This window comes from Abrus precatorius, unplaced genomic scaffold (genome assembly GCF_003935025.1).
Source record: "Abrus precatorius isolate BTA unplaced genomic scaffold, Abrus_2018 Scaffold0, whole genome shotgun sequence".
NCBI classification, from domain to species: Eukaryota; Viridiplantae; Streptophyta; class Magnoliopsida; order Fabales; family Fabaceae; genus Abrus; species Abrus precatorius.
In genome coordinates, this window is record NW_020874290.1 from 1,100,915 (window position 1) to 1,120,297 (window position 19,383).

The 19,383-nt window shown below is 32.9% G+C and overlaps 2 non-coding genes and 1 pseudogene across 2 annotated transcripts; 2 read left to right on the top strand and 1 right to left on the bottom strand.

Annotated features, from left to right (window-relative positions):
- Positions 1–2,543: 2,543 nt before the first annotated feature.
- TRNAC-GCA lies at positions 2,544–2,614 on the top strand. Its single transcript has one exon. It is a non-coding gene; the product is annotated as a tRNA-Cys (tRNA).
- A 3,599-nt stretch (positions 2,615–6,213) lies between these two features.
- On the bottom strand, positions 6,214–6,284 carry TRNAC-GCA. Its single transcript has one exon. It is a non-coding gene; the product is annotated as a tRNA-Cys (tRNA).
- A 4,472-nt stretch (positions 6,285–10,756) lies between these two features.
- On the top strand, positions 10,757–18,932 carry LOC113866396 (annotated as a pseudogene).
- Positions 18,933–19,383: the final 451 nt, after the last annotated feature.

Consider the following 19,383-nt stretch of genomic DNA (forward strand, 5'->3'; position numbering starts at 1 on the left):
AGATTTCATAAAATGGACTTTCTATAGACCCCCAACTACCAATCCTCGCATGAATTGCGAGGGATCCAATAAGTCCAACATTGATTCCTTCAGATGTGTCAATTGGACAAATACGTCCATAGTGACTAGGATGGATATCTCGTATCCGAAAACTAGCAGTTCGCCCTGTCAATCCTCCAGGGCCCAAATAACTCAATTTTCTCCCATGAACTATTTGGGTCAATGGATTGGTTTGATCTAAAACTTGAGATAATGGATGTAATCCAAAAAAGGATTCATAAGTAGTTGTTAATGGAGTTGAAGTCACCAAATTCTGAGGAGTCGGTATCAATTTATGTCTAATTGCTCCACATATAGTTCCTCTAACCATATTTTCTAAACGAACCAGGGCCAATCCAAATTGATCTTGTAATAGATCTGCTACAGAACGAATACGTTTATTTTTCAAATGATTTATATCGTCAAGTGTACCCATTCCAAATTTCATTCCAATCAAATGATCCGTAGCTGTCAATATATCTCGCGGTAACAAAAATGTATTGTTCTGAGGTATATCAAGATTCAGCTTTTGGTTCATATTTCGTCGACCAATCCTTCCTAATTCACATCTTTGTTGAAAAAATTTTTTTTGTAATTCTTTACATAAAGATTCAGAAAATACTGGATCTCCACCTACACAAGCAAATTGTCGATAAAACTCCAAAATGGCATTTTCTTTTGACCCGATTTTTTTTTTCTCCTTATCATTCAAGAAAGACACGAAAATTTCAGGATAACAAACATTCCCTAGAATTTCGTTTAAATTCGAACCCATAGCTGATGATAGAACTAGAATAGATATTTTCTGTTTTCTACTCACACGAGCCCATATCCTTGCTTTTCTATCAATCTCTAATTCTAATCTCCCCCCCCAATCTGATATTATGGTGCCAGTATAGACCGAAATTCCGTTATGATCCAATTCTGATCGGTAATAGATACCAGGGCTTTGCAATATTTGATTGATTACAATTCTGTATATTCCATTTACTATAAAAGTTCCCAGGGAATTCATTAGAGGAATGTTTCCAATAAAAATAGTTTGTTCTTGTATGTCCCTACTGCTTTTCCAAATTAATCCTGCGGATACATATAATTCAGAGGAATATGTAAGCGATTCATATACGGCATCTTTTTCGTTTATCAAGGGTTCTAACAATTGATATTTTTCCACAAATAATTGAAATTCCATTTCTTGATCTGTATCCTCAATTTTTGGAAACTTAAAAAGTCCTTCTGTTAACCCCCGATCAATGAACCTACAAAATCCTTCAAATTGTATCTGATTCAACCCGGGTAGTGCAGACAGTCCCTCATTTCCAACCTCAAGCATTTTCAATTTCCCCGTGAATTTTATAGAAAAATATCCCACGATTTGCTGTCATTCTTTCTCAAATCACATGAATAGATTTAGCAAAAATGGAATTTCTGTTCTTTTTCTTTTTACTGAATTACATGAAATTTTACCTAACCCTGTGTATGAAATACCTATTATGAAAAGAAGAATAAATAAAATATGATTTTATACTCAACTATGAATTTGCAACAAAACAAACAGATAGAATCGAAATTCGAATATAAATAGAAAAATGGAAACGAATTGAATAATTCCACTTTCATTTTCGGGTTTTTTAAGGCATATCAAAAAAAAAAAAAATAGATTCCATTTATACCATTATTCTGATATTACATATTCCAATTTGATTTGATACCCGAAAAAAATCAATTCGGGATTTGCTCTGCTCGCTGAGATAAAGATCTAATCGAATAATCAGAAACAATATAGAATTGATTTTTTTAGCACTTAACCTTTTTAATTGTTTAAAAAAGAATTTGAATTCGCAGAAAAGAGAGAAATTTTTACCTATTTTTTTTAGAATAGGAGAATACGATTAGAGTGTGTAATAAGGCTTGTATTTATTAAACATACGTAGATCTAACTCCAACTCTATCTATCTATCTATAGATAGATAGATATCTTTATTACTTTATTGCACGTTCGGGAAAGCACATGACATGTCATGTTCATTTTTTATTTTCTATTCAATCTATAAAAAGGGGGAAGCACGAGAATTTCTTGAAAATTCCCTATAGTATATATATTATATATGGATAAGATATCCAATTAGATAATATTTGTGTAACAATGAAAATTTATGTTCTAGGGTTTACATATATTGACAGTTGCTGTTATAATTGAAATAGGGAAAGTTTTTTTTTCAAAAAAGATTGATTGGTTATGTATCAATTTCGATTTTCTTATCTCATTAAGAAAAAAAAACATCTTAGATCCAAATTTTCAAGAATCGTTCAGAAATTTATAGTTAACGGTTGCGATTTGTCCCGAGATTTTTTTCTTTTTTTTTTAAGAATGGGATCAAAGAAAACCAAATTTAAAATACAAGCATAAAAAAAAGAAGTATAGAATCCTCCTTTTTTGGGGAAAGTGGGAATTCTCATATATTCATATATATATATATATTAGTTTTTTCGATTTTAGTTTTGGCGGCATGGCCGAGTGGTAAGGCGGGGGACTGCAAATCCTTTTTCCCCAGTTCAAATCCGGGTGTCGCCTGATCGACAAGAGATTTGAAATAGTGTATTACGTTTTTTTGATAGAAATTTTTTTTTCCAGCAGAAGCAAGCGGAGGAAAAGGACTCTTGAAACTTGTTTTATTCTAAATTCTAAGGTTTGTTCCAAAAAATGCTGTAAATCTTTTCGTCTCGGATTGAAGGAAAGATTCCAGTAGTGAAAAGGAATCGATAAATGTTGAAATAATAGTCGTTTCAATCCACTACTATTGTAGTGTCCGTCTACTGACTGGGTCTTGAATTAGATTGGATAAGGATAGGTCGGACAGGGAATCTAATTCCATTTTTAGTTGGAGAAGGGGCGGAAGAAAAACCTTGCATACAGACTGATGTAAAGTATATGAGTGCTTCCGCATTTATTCAATATTAGTTAGATTAGTTAGATTGAATAGCTAATTGGCTTTTTTTTTATTTAATTTATATATTTTATTTATTTAATTTATATATATATATAAGTATATATATAAATATAAATAGTTTTTTGTTGATTTAAATAGTTCTATTTTAATAAATATATATATTAATATTTAATATATATTTATTAAAATTTCAAATTTTTTTTGATTCTATTTGATTCGAATGGAAATAGAATCAAATAGAAAATCTTTCTTTTCGGTAACCTCTAGTCAAAGAATTAAATAGGCAGGCTATCCTCCGATTATTTTAGAGAACGAATCAGGAGACGCTAAGGATTAGATCGAATGGAAATAAGAGTATGAGTATGCAAAGTAATCTGTCTTTTTTCTATTTTTTTTTTTACTTAATGAAATTACTTAATGAAATAGGGGGGATAAAATCCAGGTCTTATTATTCCTACCTGTTAATAACATTCATTCTCTTAAAACTTCCAAGGATGTTTCTGGATATTTTGTTTATACTTAATGTTTTCCGATTTTACTAAAAATCATATAAGAATTTGTTAGATGTTTTAATAGAATTTTTCGTCAATGGTGTTAGCCCAGAATCCTTTTTTGACTTTGTACCAGCAATTTCACTATTATTATAGTATTCTTATTCTATATTAGAATAGTATTCTTATTATAATATTATTAGTTAATAATACAAAAGAAAAATAAATACAAGAGAAATATTTGTGAACAATAAAAAAATGATTCCTTTTTATAGAGATAGGAGACAAAATTTACATGGATATAGTAAGTCTTGCATGGGCTGCTTTAATGGTAGTTTTTTCATTTTCCCTTTCCCTCGTAGTATGGGGAAGAAGTGGACTATAAGTATACTAATAATTGAGTTAAGGGATCAAAGTATCCATTTTATTTTATAGCTGGGTTTTGAAATTTTGGAACTATATGAATTCAATTTTGGAACTATATGAATTATAGTATTTAATTCATACTAATTAATTGAATTCAAATATAAAATATATCTGTATTTCGAAGTTCTATTGTAGTCTAGTAGTGTAATGTATTCTATGGATAATATAGAAATCCAAAATACTCTTTCAATCAAACAAATATTTGAATAATTCCATATTCGTGTTTTGAAAATAATTGAAAAAAAAAAGGAATACAAAATAATAGGAAATTGTCTCCTATTCCGAATTTTTCCTAGGATTTCCATTTCGATGAACCGACTCTTACCAAGATTATATATGGAAAATGAGGAACCGTGTAACCCCCATTCCTACTTTTTTTTAATATGATAAAAAAAAATGAAATAAAAATAAAAAAAAAAAATTATAAATTATTAATAAAATAAAAAAAAAAAAAAAAAAAAATTTATATATTCTATATTTTTATATTATTTTTTATTATTATATATTATTTTTTTTTTTTGTTTTTTGATTTGTATTGATTCCAATCAATCTGAAATAATTAAAAAGCAACTCTTATTCTTCCGATTACTATTTGTGGATTTCAGATTCTTTTTACAATCCCGGTATCATATTAAAAAAAAGTAGGAATGGGGGTTACACGGTTCCTCATTTTCCATATATAATCTTGGTAAGAGTCGGTTCATCGAAATGGAAATCCTAGGAAAAATTCGGAATAGGAGACAATTTCCTATTATTTTGTATTCCTTTTTTTTTTCAATTATTTTCAAAACACGAATATGGAATTATTCAAATATTTGTTTGATTGAAAGAGTATTTTGGATTTCTATATTATCCATAGAATACATTACACTACTAGACTACAATAGAACTTCGAAATACAGATATATTTTATATTTGAATTCAATTAATTAGTATGAATTAAATACTATAATTCATATAGTTCCAAAATTGAATTCATATAGTTCCAAAATTTCAAAACCCAGCTATAAAATAAAATGGATACTTTGATCCCTTAACTCAATTATTAGTATACTTATAGTCCACTTCTTCCCCATACTACGAGGGAAAGGGAAAATGAAAAAACTACCATTAAAGCAGCCCATGCAAGACTTACTATATCCATGTAAATTTTGTCTCCTATCTCTATAAAAAGGAATCATTTTTTTATTGTTCACAAATATTTCTCTTGTATTTATTTTTCTTTTGTATTATTAACTAATAATATTATAATAAGAATACTATTCTAATATAGAATAAGAATACTATAATAATAGTGAAATTGCTGGTACAAAGTCAAAAAAGGATTCTGGGCTAACACCATTGACGAAAAATTCTATTAAAACATCTAACAAATTCTTATATGATTTTTAGTAAAATCGGAAAACATTAAGTATAAACAAAATATCCAGAAACATCCTTGGAAGTTTTAAGAGAATGAATGTTATTAACAGGTAGGAATAATAAGACCTGGATTTTATCCCCCCTATTTCATTAAGTAATTTCATTAAGTAAAAAAAAAAATAGAAAAAAGACAGATTACTTTGCATACTCATACTCTTATTTCCATTCGATCTAATCCTTAGCGTCTCCTGATTCGTTCTCTAAAATAATCGGAGGATAGCCTGCCTATTTAATTCTTTGACTAGAGGTTACCGAAAAGAAAGATTTTCTATTTGATTCTATTTCCATTCGAATCAAATAGAATCAAAAAAAATTTGAAATTTTAATAAATATATATTAAATATTAATATATATATTTATTAAAATAGAACTATTTAAATCAACAAAAAACTATTTATATTTATATATATACTTATATATATATATAAATTAAATAAATAAAATATATAAATTAAATAAAAAAAAAGCCAATTAGCTATTCAATCTAACTAATCTAACTAATATTGAATAAATGCGGAAGCACTCATATACTTTACATCAGTCTGTATGCAAGGTTTTTCTTCCGCCCCTTCTCCAACTAAAAATGGAATTAGATTCCCTGTCCGACCTATCCTTATCCAATCTAATTCAAGACCCAGTCAGTAGACGGACACTACAATAGTAGTGGATTGAAACGACTATTATTTCAACATTTATCGATTCCTTTTCACTACTGGAATCTTTCCTTCAATCCGAGACGAAAAGATTTACAGCATTTTTTGGAACAAACCTTAGAATTTAGAATAAAACAAGTTTCAAGAGTCCTTTTCCTCCGCTTGCTTCTGCTGGAAAAAAAAATTTCTATCAAAAAAACGTAATACACTATTTCAAATCTCTTGTCGATCAGGCGACACCCGGATTTGAACTGGGGAAAAAGGATTTGCAGTCCCCCGCCTTACCACTCGGCCATGCCGCCAAAACTAAAATCGAAAAAACTAATATATATATATATATGAATATATGAGAATTCCCACTTTCCCCAAAAAAGGAGGATTCTATACTTCTTTTTTTTATGCTTGTATTTTAAATTTGGTTTTCTTTGATCCCATTCTTAAAAAAAAAAGAAAAAAATCTCGGGACAAATCGCAACCGTTAACTATAAATTTCTGAACGATTCTTGAAAATTTGGATCTAAGATGTTTTTTTTTCTTAATGAGATAAGAAAATCGAAATTGATACATAACCAATCAATCTTTTTTGAAAAAAAAACTTTCCCTATTTCAATTATAACAGCAACTGTCAATATATGTAAACCCTAGAACATAAATTTTCATTGTTACACAAATATTATCTAATTGGATATCTTATCCATATATAATATATATACTATAGGGAATTTTCAAGAAATTCTCGTGCTTCCCCCTTTTTATAGATTGAATAGAAAATAAAAAATGAACATGACATGTCATGTGCTTTCCCGAACGTGCAATAAAGTAATAAAGATATCTATCTATCTATAGATAGATAGATAGAGTTGGAGTTAGATCTACGTATGTTTAATAAATACAAGCCTTATTACACACTCTAATCGTATTCTCCTATTCTAAAAAAAATAGGTAAAAATTTCTCTCTTTTCTGCGAATTCAAATTCTTTTTTAAACAATTAAAAAGGTTAAGTGCTAAAAAAATCAATTCTATATTGTTTCTGATTATTCGATTAGATCTTTATCTCAGCGAGCAGAGCAAATCCCGAATTGATTTTTTTCGGGTATCAAATCAAATTGGAATATGTAATATCAGAATAATGGTATAAATGGAATCTATTTTTTTTTTTTTTGATATGCCTTAAAAAACCCGAAAATGAAAGTGGAATTATTCAATTCGTTTCCATTTTTCTATTTATATTCGAATTTCGATTCTATCTGTTTGTTTTGTTGCAAATTCATAGTTGAGTATAAAATCATATTTTATTTATTCTTCTTTTCATAATAGGTATTTCATACACAGGGTTAGGTAAAATTTCATGTAATTCAGTAAAAAGAAAAAGAACAGAAATTCCATTTTTGCTAAATCTATTCATGTGATTTGAGAAAGAATGACAGCAAATCGTGGGATATTTTTCTATAAAATTCACGGGGAAATTGAAAATGCTTGAGGTTGGAAATGAGGGACTGTCTGCACTACCCGGGTTGAATCAGATACAATTTGAAGGATTTTGTAGGTTCATTGATCGGGGGTTAACAGAAGGACTTTTTAAGTTTCCAAAAATTGAGGATACAGATCAAGAAATGGAATTTCAATTATTTGTGGAAAAATATCAATTGTTAGAACCCTTGATAAACGAAAAAGATGCCGTATATGAATCGCTTACATATTCCTCTGAATTATATGTATCCGCAGGATTAATTTGGAAAAGCAGTAGGGACATACAAGAACAAACTATTTTTATTGGAAACATTCCTCTAATGAATTCCCTGGGAACTTTTATAGTAAATGGAATATACAGAATTGTAATCAATCAAATATTGCAAAGCCCTGGTATCTATTACCGATCAGAATTGGATCATAACGGAATTTCGGTCTATACTGGCACCATAATATCAGATTGGGGGGGGAGATTAGAATTAGAGATTGATAGAAAAGCAAGGATATGGGCTCGTGTGAGTAGAAAACAGAAAATATCTATTCTAGTTCTATCATCAGCTATGGGTTCGAATTTAAACGAAATTCTAGGGAATGTTTGTTATCCTGAAATTTTCGTGTCTTTCTTGAATGATAAGGAGAAAAAAAAAATCGGGTCAAAAGAAAATGCCATTTTGGAGTTTTATCGACAATTTGCTTGTGTAGGTGGAGATCCAGTATTTTCTGAATCTTTATGTAAAGAATTACAAAAAAAATTTTTTCAACAAAGATGTGAATTAGGAAGGATTGGTCGACGAAATATGAACCAAAAGCTGAATCTTGATATACCTCAGAACAATACATTTTTGTTACCGCGAGATATATTGACAGCTACGGATCATTTGATTGGAATGAAATTTGGAATGGGTACACTTGACGATATAAATCATTTGAAAAATAAACGTATTCGTTCTGTAGCAGATCTATTACAAGATCAATTTGGATTGGCCCTGGTTCGTTTAGAAAATATGGTTAGAGGAACTATATGTGGAGCAATTAGACATAAATTGATACCGACTCCTCAGAATTTGGTGACTTCAACTCCATTAACAACTACTTATGAATCCTTTTTTGGATTACATCCATTATCTCAAGTTTTAGATCAAACCAATCCATTGACCCAAATAGTTCATGGGAGAAAATTGAGTTATTTGGGCCCTGGAGGATTGACAGGGCGAACTGCTAGTTTTCGGATACGAGATATCCATCCTAGTCACTATGGACGTATTTGTCCAATTGACACATCTGAAGGAATCAATGTTGGACTTATTGGATCCCTCGCAATTCATGCGAGGATTGGTAGTTGGGGGTCTATAGAAAGTCCATTTTATGAAATCTCTGAGAGATCCAAAAGAATACGCATGTTTTATTTATCACCAAATAGAGATGAATACTATATGGTAACAACAGGAAATTCTTTGGCACTAAATCGAGATATTCAGGAAGAACAGATTGTTCCAGCTCGATACCGTCAAGAATTTCTTACTATTGCATGGGAACAGGTTCATCTTCGAGGTATTTTTCCCTTCCAATATTTTTCTATTGGAGCTTCCCTCATTCCTTTTATCGAGCATAATGATGCGAATCGAGCTTTAATGAGTTCTAATATGCAACGTCAAGCAGTTCCGCTTTCTCGGTCCGAAAAATGCATTGTTGGAACTGGATTGGAACGCCAAGTTGCTTTAGATTCTGGGGTTTCCGCTATAGCCGAATACGAGGGAAACGTCATTTATCCCGATACTGACAAGATCATTTTTGTTGGAAATGGGGTTACTCTAAGCATTCCATTAACTATATATCAACGTTCCAACAAAAATACTTGCATGCATCAAAAACCCCAGGTTCAGCAAGGTAAATACATAAAAAGGGGACAAATTTTAGCGGATGGTGCCTCTACAGTTGGTGGCGAACTCGCTTTGGGAAAAAACGTATTTGTAGCTTATATGCCATGGGAAGGTTACAATTCTGAGGATGCTGTACTCATTAGTGAGCGTTTGGTCTATGAAGATATTTTTACTTCTTTTCACATACGGAAATATGAAATTCAGACTCATATGACAAGCCAGGGTTCTGAAAGAATCACTAATCAAATTCCGCACCTAGAAGCCCATTTACTCCGAAATTTAGACAAAAATGGAATTGTGATCCTGGGATCTTGGGTCGAAACGGGCGATATTTTAGTGGGTAAATTAACGCCTCAAATGGCGAAAGAATCCTCGTATTCCCCGGAAGATAGATTATTACGAGCTATACTTGGCATTCAGGTATCCACCTCAAAGGAAACTTGTCTAAAACTACCTATAGGCGGTAGGGGTCGAGTTATTGATGTGAGATGGATCCAAAAAAAAGGGGGTTCCAGTTATAATCCAGAAATGATTGGTATATATATATTACAGAAACGTGAAATTAAAGTAGGCGATAAAGTGGCCGGGAGACATGGAAATAAGGGTATCGTTTCAAAGATTTTGTCTAGACAGGATATGCCTTATTTGCAAGACGGAAGATCCGTTGATATGGTCTTCAATCCATTAGGGGTACCTTCACGAATGAATGTAGGACAGATATTTGAATCCTCACTCGGGTTAGCGGGAAGTATGCTAGATAGACATTATCGAATAGCACCTTTTGATGAAAGATATGAACAAGAGGCTTCGAGAAAACTAGTGTTTTCTGAATTATATGAAGCCAGTAAACAAACATCGAATCCATGGATATTTGAACCCGAGGATCCGGGAAAAAGCAGAATATTTGATGGAAGAACAGGGAATTCTTTTAAAAAGCCTGTTCTAATGGGAAAGCCTTATATCTTGAAATTAATTCATCAAGTTGATGATAAAATACATGGACGTTCCAGTGGACATTATGCACTTGTTACGCAACAACCCCTTAGAGGAAGGGCCAAACGGGGAGGACAACGGGTAGGCGAAATGGAAGTTTGGGCCCTGGAGGGATTTGGTGTTGCTCATATGTTACAAGAGATGCTTACTTATAAATCGGATCATATTAAAGCTCGCCAAGAAGTACTCGGTACTACGATCATTGGAGGAACAATACCTAAACCTACGGATGCTCCAGAATCTTTTCGATTGCTCGTTCGAGAACTACGATCTTTGGTTATGGAACTGAATCATTTCCTTGTATCTGAGAAGAACTTCCGGATTTATAGGAAGGAAGCTTAATTGAACTGAATCAGAATTTTTATTCTATGATTGATCAGTATAAACATCAACAACTCCGAATTGGATCAGTTTCTCCTCAACAAATAAGTGCTTGGGCAAAAAAAATCCTACCTAATGGAGAGATAGTTGGGGAGGTAAAAAAACCCTATACTTTTCATTACAAAACCAATAAGCCTGAAAAAGATGGATTATTTTGTGAAAGAATTTTTGGGCCTATAAAAAGTGGGATTTGTGCTTGTGGAAATTATCGAGTAATCAGAGATAAAAAGGACGATCCCAAATTTTGTGAACAATGCGGAGTAGAATTTATTGATTCTCGGATACGTAGATATCAAATGGGCTATATAAAACTGGCATGCCTAGTAACTCATGTGTGGTATTTGAAACGGCTTCCTAGTTATATCGCGAATCTTTTAGATAAACCTCTTAAAGAATTAGAGGGTCTAGTATACTGCGATGTGTGATTTGATCAAAATTCCTATTGTACAGATTCCGAATGAGAAACTGTCATTCCATTCAATTGAATTGGGATGCCCTAAATCTGACATGTCTCTTGAAATGAGTAATATGAAGCTCAGAATTATGGATGTATTGAATACTCCCAAATAAAAGGGAATTGGTCTATGGTCGATTCAGTAACAAATAAATATGAATTTCTAGCTGCACGTATCTCGTGAAAGAAAAAGAAATACTTTTTTTGTGGAATTCACTATTCCATCTTTTTTAGAAAGAACTGAAATTATGTTCTAATAAGCAAATATATCATGGTTGCAGAAGCCTATCTATCGCATATAGGCTTAAGGACATCATAGCATAACCGTCGAGGTGACGTCTGGACCTAAAAGATCAAATGGAATGATACATAGACAAGGAAATCCCTTATGAATTCCAGGATACTCCCTTTAATGAATGATTCCATTTTAGGGGATTCCCCATTCGAAGGGGGATAGACTACTCAAGAATTTTACATTTCATTTCTTTTCTGTCGTAATTGAGAATTGGATAAATAATTCAGAAAATATAAAAAAAGAAAAAGAATGCATCAATGAAATGTTGATTAGTCTTTATTGAGAACTTGAGTAAAGAGTAAACCTTTTATTTTAGATTAGGGGTTTTATAGAATTTGAAAGTGGAAACCCTTTGCTTTATCTTTATTTGGTATAACTACTTGAGCCGGATGAGAGGAAACCTTCACGTCCGATTTTGAAAGGGGGAGATCCTATTGGATTGGATCCTATCCAAATTTTTCGTTTGCTAGGCCCGTAGTTAAAAAACCCACTTTCTTACGATTACGAGGTCCATTCGAATATGAAATACAATCCTGGAAACACAGCATACCTATTTTTTTTTCTACCCAAGGTTTCGATATATTTCGAAATCGAGAAATTTCAAGTGGAGCGGGTGCTATCCGAGAACAATTAGCCGATCTGGATTTGAGAATTCTTATTGATTCTTCGTTGATAGAATGGAAAGAATTAGGAGAAGAGGGATCCATGGACAATGAAAATGAATGGGAAGATCGAAAAGTTGGAAGAAGAAAGAATTTTTTGGTTCGACGCATAGAATTAGCTAAACATTTTATCCGAACAAATATAGAACCAGAATGGATGGTTTTATGTCTCTTACCAGTTCTTCCTCCCGAATTGAGACCCATTATTCAAATAGATGGGGGTAAGCTAATGAGCTCGGATATTAATGAACTCTATAGAAGAGTTATCTATCGGAATAATACTCTTATCGATCTATTAACAACAAGTAGATCTACACCAGGAGAATTAGTAATGTGTCAGGAAAAATTGGTACAAGAAGCCGTGGATACACTTCTTGATAATGGAATCCGCGGACAACCAATGAAGGACGGTCATAATAAGGTTTACAAATCATTTTCCGATATAATTGAGGGCAAAGAGGGAAGATTTCGCGAGACTCTGCTTGGCAAACGGGTTGATTATTCGGGACGTTCTGTCATTGTCGTAGGTCCATCACTTTCATTACATCGATGTGGATTACCTCGCGAAATAGCAATAGAACTTTTCCAGACATTTCTAATTCGTGGTCTAATTCGAAAACATTTTGCTTCGAACATAGGAATTGCTAAGAGTAAAATTCGGGAAAAAGAACCGATTGTATGGGAAATACTTCAAGAAGTTATGCGGGGGCATCCCGTATTGCTGAATAGAGCCCCTACTCTGCATAGATTAGGCATACAGGCATTCCAACCCATTTTAGTAGAAGGGCGTGCTATTTGTTTACATCCATTAGTTTGTAAGGGATTCAATGCAGACTTTGATGGGGATCAAATGGCTATTCATGTGCCTTTATCTTTGGAGGCTCAAGCAGAAGCTCGTTTACTTATGTTTTCTCATATGAACCTCTTATCTCCAGCTATTGGGGATCCCATTTCCGTACCAACTCAAGATATACTTATTGGGCTTTACGTATTAACGAGCGGGAATCGTCGAGGTATTTGTTCAAATAGGTATAATCCGTGTAATTGCAGAAATTCGAAAAATGAAAGAATTCGAGATAATAACTATAAGTATACGAAAAAAAAAGAACCTTTTTTTTGTAATTCCTATGATGCAATTGGAGCTTATCAACAGAAAAGAATAGATTTCGATAGTCCTTTGTGGTTCCGATGGCGATTAGATCAACGCATTATTTCGTCAAGAGAAGTTCCTATCGAAGTTCACTACGAATCTTTGGGTACCTATCATGAAATTTATGGGCATTATCTAGTAGTAAGAAGTACAAAAAAAGAAATTCGTTGTATATACATTCGAACCACTGTTGGTCATATTTCTTTTTATCGAGAAATTGAAGAAGCTATACAAGGTTTTTGCCGGACCTATTCATACAGTATATCTAATCATATAGATGGTTGATATGTAAGATAAGTAAATTTATGCTACCAGTGTGGAATTCAGGTCTCCGTGGTTCAACTAGGATCATAGTTTTAAAATTTCTACGCGAATCAAGATAAAGAAAAGGAAGTTTTCCAATCATTGACTCAAATCCATTGTCGAACCGAATCCCACTGAGTGGAATATGGAGGTACTTATGGCAGAACGAGCCAATCTAGTCTTTCACAATAAAGTGATAGGTGGAACTGCCATTAAACGACTTATTAGCAGATTAATAAACCACTTCGGAATGGCATATACATCACACATCCTGGATCAAGTAAAGACTCTGGGATTCCGTCAAGCTACGGCTACATCCATTTCATTAGGAATTGATGATCTTTTAACAATACCTTCTAAAGGATGGCTAGTTCAAGATGCTGAACAACAAATTTTTATTTTGGAAAAACATCATCATTATGGGAATGTACATGCGGTAGAAAAATTACGACAATCCATTGAGATATGGTATGCTACTAGTGAATATTTGAGACAAGAAATGAATCCTAATTTTAGGATGACCGACCCCTTGAATCCAGTCCATATAATGTCTTTTTCAGGAGCTAGAGGAAATGCATCTCAAGTACACCAATTAGTAGGTATGAGAGGATTAATGTCGGATCCACAAGGGCAAATGATTGATTTACCTATTCAAAGCAATTTACGCGAAGGACTGTCTTTAACAGAATATATCATTTCTTGCTACGGAGCCCGTAAAGGGGTTGTAGATACTGCTGTACGAACATCGGATGCTGGATATCTTACACGCAGACTTGTTGAAGTGGTTCAACACATTGTTGTACGTCGAACAGATTGCGGTACCATTCAAGGGATTTCGGTGAATATCCAGAATGGAATGATGCCGGAAATAATTTTGATACAAACATTAATTGGTCGTGTATTAGCAGACGATATATACAGAGGTTCACGATGCATTGCTGTTAGAAATCAAGATATTGGAATTGGACTTATCAATCGATTCAAAACTTTTCAAACACAACCAATATCTATTCGAACCCCCTTTACCTGTAGGAATACATCTTGGATCTGCCGATTATGTTATGGCCAAAGTCCTACTCATGGCCACTTAGTGGAATTAGGAGAAGCTGTAGGTATTATTGCGGGTCAATCTATTGGAGAACCGGGTACTCAACTAACATTAAGAACTTTTCATACCGGTGGAGTATTCACAGGGGGTACTGCGGAACATGTGCGAGCGCCTTCTAATGGAAAAATTAAATTCAATGAGGATTTGGTTCATCCTACACGTACACGTCATGGGCATCCTGCTTTTCTATGTTCTATAAACTTGTATGTAACTATTGAAAGTGACGATATTATACATAATGTGATTATTCCACCAAAAAGTTTTTTATTAGTTCAAAATGATCAATATGTAAAATCGGAACAAGTGATTGCTGAGATTCGTGCGGGAACATACACTTTGAATTTGAAGGAAAAGGTTCGAAAACATGTTTATTCTGACTCAGAAGGAGAAATGCATTGGAGTACCGATGTATACCATGCATCAGAATTTAGATATAGTAATGTCCATATCTTACCAAAAACAAGTCATTTATGGATATTATCAGGAAAGTCGTACAGGGTCGGTTCAGTCTCTTTTTCACTCCGCAAGGATCAAGATCAAATGAACATTCATTCTCTTTCTACTGGAGAAAGAAATATTTGTAACCTTTTAGTAAGTAATGAACAAGTAAGACATAAATTCTTTAGTTTCAATCTTTCTGGTAAAAAAGAAGGAAGGATTCCTGATTATTCAATATTGAATCAAATCATATGTATGGATTATTGTCATTTTACACATCTTGCTATTTTCCATGACACTTCGGATTTATTAGCAAAGAGGCGAAGAAATAGATTCATCATTCCATTTCCATTCCAATCGATTCAAGAACGAGACAAAGAACTAATGTCCCCTTCCGGTATCTCGATTGAAATACCAATCAATGGTATTTTTCGTAGAAATAGTATTCTTGCTTATTTCGATGATCCTCAATACCGAACGCAGAGTTCAGGAATTACAAAATATAGGACTATAGGAATAAATTCCATTTTTAAAAAAGAGGATTTTTTAATTGAGTATCAAGGAGTTAAAGAATTTAAGCCAAAATACCAAATCAAAGTAGATCGATTTTTTTTCATTCCCGAGGAAGTGCATATTTTACCCGAATCTTCTTCCATAATGATACGGAACAATAGTATCGTTGGAGTAGATACACCAATAACTTTAAATATAAGAAGTCGAGTAGGTGGATTGGTCCAAATGGAGAAGAAAAAAAAAAAGATTGAAGTAAAAATATTTTCCGGGGATATCTATTTTACTGGAGAGATGGATAAGATATCCCGACACAGTGCCATCTTGATACCATCCGGAACGGTAAAACAAAATTCAAAGGAAGCAAAAAAAATGAAAAATTGGATCTATGTCCAATGGATCACAATTACCAAAAAAAAGTATTTTGTTTTGGTTCGACCCGTAATTCTATATGAAATAGCGGACGGTATCCATTTAGTAAAACTTTTTCCCCAAGATAGGTTCCAGGAAAGAAATGATCTGGAACTTAAAGTTATTAATTATATTCTTTCTGGAAATGGAAAATCAATTCCGGGAATTTCTAATACAAGGATTCAATTAGTTCGGACTTGTTTAGTCTTGAATTGGGATCAAGACAAAACAAGTTCTTCTATCGAAAATGCCCACGCTTCTTTTGTTCAAGTAAGTACAAATGGTTTGATTAGGGATTTCCTAAGAATTGACTTAGTGAAATCTCATATTTCATATATCAGAAAAAGAAATGATCCGTCCAGTTCAGGATTGATCTCAGATAATGAGTCGGATCGGACCTTTATCAATCCATTTTTTTCTATTTATTCGAAGGCAAAAATTCAACAATCACTTAGACAAAATCACGGAACTATTCGTATGTTGTTGAATAGAAATGAGAAATGTCGATCTTTGATAATTTTGTCATCATCTAATTGTTTTCAAATAGGACCATTCAACGATAGAAAATATTACAATGGGATAAAAGAAGGAATTCAAAAAATTCAAATAGATTCCATAATTCCAATTAAGAATTTGTTTGGTCCTTTAGGAATAGCCCTTCAAGTTGCAAATTATTATTCATTTTTTCGTTTAATAACTCATAATCAGATCTTAATGAATAATAATTTGCAACTTGACAAATTAAAGGAAACTCTTCAAGTATTCAAATATTATTTAATGGACGAAAATGAGAGAATTTATAAACCTGATAGATGCAGTAATATCGTTTTAAATCCATTCTATTTGAATTGGCATTTTATCCATCACAATTATTATGAAAAAACGTTTCCAATAATAAGTCTTGGGCAATTTATTTGTGAAAATGTATGTATAGTGCAAACGAAAAATGCACCACACTTAAAATCGGGTCAAGTTCTAACTATTCAAATGGATTCTGTAGGAATAAGATCGGCTAACCCTTATTTGGCAACTCCAGGAGCAACTGTTCATGGACATTATGGAGAAATACTTTATGAAGGAGATATATTAGTTACATTTATATATGAAAAATCGAGATCTGGTGATATAACACAAGGTCTTCCAAAAGTAGAACAGGTATTAGAAGTGCGTTCAATTGATTCAATATCGATGAAGCTAGAAAAGAGAGTTGACACTTGGAACGGATATATAACAAGAATTCTCGGCATTCCTTGGGGATTCTTGATCGGTGCCGAGTTAACTATAGCGCAAAGTCGTATTTCTTTGGTTAATAAAATTCAAAAAGTTTATCGATCCCAGGGAGTTCACATCCATAATAGACATATAGAAATTATTGTGCGTCAAATAACATCAAAAGTCTTGGTTTCAGAAAATGGAATGTCTAATGTTTTTTCACCCGGCGAACTAATTGGATTGTTGCGAGCCGAACGAGCGGGCCGTGCCTTGGAAGAAGCAACTTGCTACCGAGCTCTATTATTGGGAATAACAAAAACATCTCTGAATACTCAAAGTTTTATATCTGAAGCAAGTTTTCAAGAAACTGCTAGAGTTTTAGCAAAAGCCGCTCTCCGGGGTCGTATAGATTGGTTGAAAGGTCTGAAAGAGAACGTTGTTTTAGGGGGAATGATACCCGTTGGTACCGGATTAAAAAGAATAATGCACCGTTCAAAGCCAAGGCAACATAACAAGATTACCTTGGAATCAAAAAAGAAAAATTTATTCGAGGACGAAATGAGAGATATTTTGTTCCACCACAGAGAATTCTTTTTTTTCATTTCAAAGAATTTATGCGATACATCAGAACAATCTAAGATTTAATGATTCCTAAGAGCGGATTCATCCCCCTACCCTAAATGCGATCATTTTTGGGGGTAGTAAAAGAAAGATAATAAAAAAAAAGAATAATAAATAGAAAAAAATGGTCTAATCATGTATCAATGGCCAATCTTCGGTAGAAGAGAAGGTTCCATCGGAACAATTTTTTATTTCTATTTCACGATACCTGGTCTTTTTTTTTCTATTTTTTTTTTTTTTTTGAAAAAAAAAAGTGTGGGGATAAATATAAATGACAAAAAGATATTGGAACATAATTTTGGAAGAGATGATGGAAGCAGGAGTTCATTTTGGCCACGGTACTAGAAAATGGAATCCTAAAATGGAACCTTATATATCTGCAAAGCGTAAGGGTATTCATATTACAAATCTTACTAGAACTGCTCGGTTTTTATCAGAAGCTTGTGATTTAGTTTTTGACGCAGCAAGTAAGGGAAAACAATTCTTAATTGTTGGTACCAAAAAAAAAGCAGCTGATTCAGTAGCGCGGGCGGCAATAAGAGCTCGGTGTCATTATGTTAATAAAAAATGGCTCGGCGGTATGTTAACGAATTGGTATACTACAGAAACGAGACTTCATAAGTTCAGGGACTTGAGAATGCAACAAAAGACGGGGAGACTCAACTGTTTTCCAAAAAGAGATGCTGCTATATTGAAAAGACAATTATCTCATTTGGAAACATATCTTGGTGGCATTAAATATATGACGGGGTTACCCGATATTGTAATAATCGTCGATCAGCAAGAAGAATATACGGCTCTTCGAGAATGTATAACTTTGGAAATTCCAACGATTTGTTTAATCGATACAAATTGTGACCCGGACCTCGCCGATATTTCGATTCCAGCTAATGATGATGCTATAGCCTCAATCCGATTAATTCTTAACAAATTAATATTTGCAATTTGTGAGGGTCGTTCTAGCTATATACGAAATTTTTGATTAATAATAAGATAAATGAATTATTTGATTTGGTTGGGGAGATTCATAGATTTATGAAATCGGTTATTATACTATTACTAAATCGCACAAAAGAAAGAGAAAAATATAAAAAGAACAAACGGAAATATTATGTGATTAGTCGGTATTCAAAATCAAAAATGAAAGTAGACAAATCAAAAAGGAAAGGAGATGGTTGAATTAAAATAATTCCCTTTCAATTTCAATTTCTTTTAAGAGGGCAGGACAATATGAATGTTTTATTATGTTCCATCAACACATTAAAAAGATTATACGATATATCTGCTGTGGAAGTGGGTCAACATTTCTATTGGCAAATAGGGGGTTTCCAAGTGCATGCCCAAGTACTTATTACTTCTTGGGTTGTAATTGCTATCTTATTAGTTTCAGTCATTCTAGTTGTTCGAAATCTGCAAACCATTCCCACTTTTGGTCAGAATTTTTTTGAATATGTTCTTGAATTCATTCGAGACGTGAGCAAAAGTCAGATTGGAGACGAATATGGTCCGTGG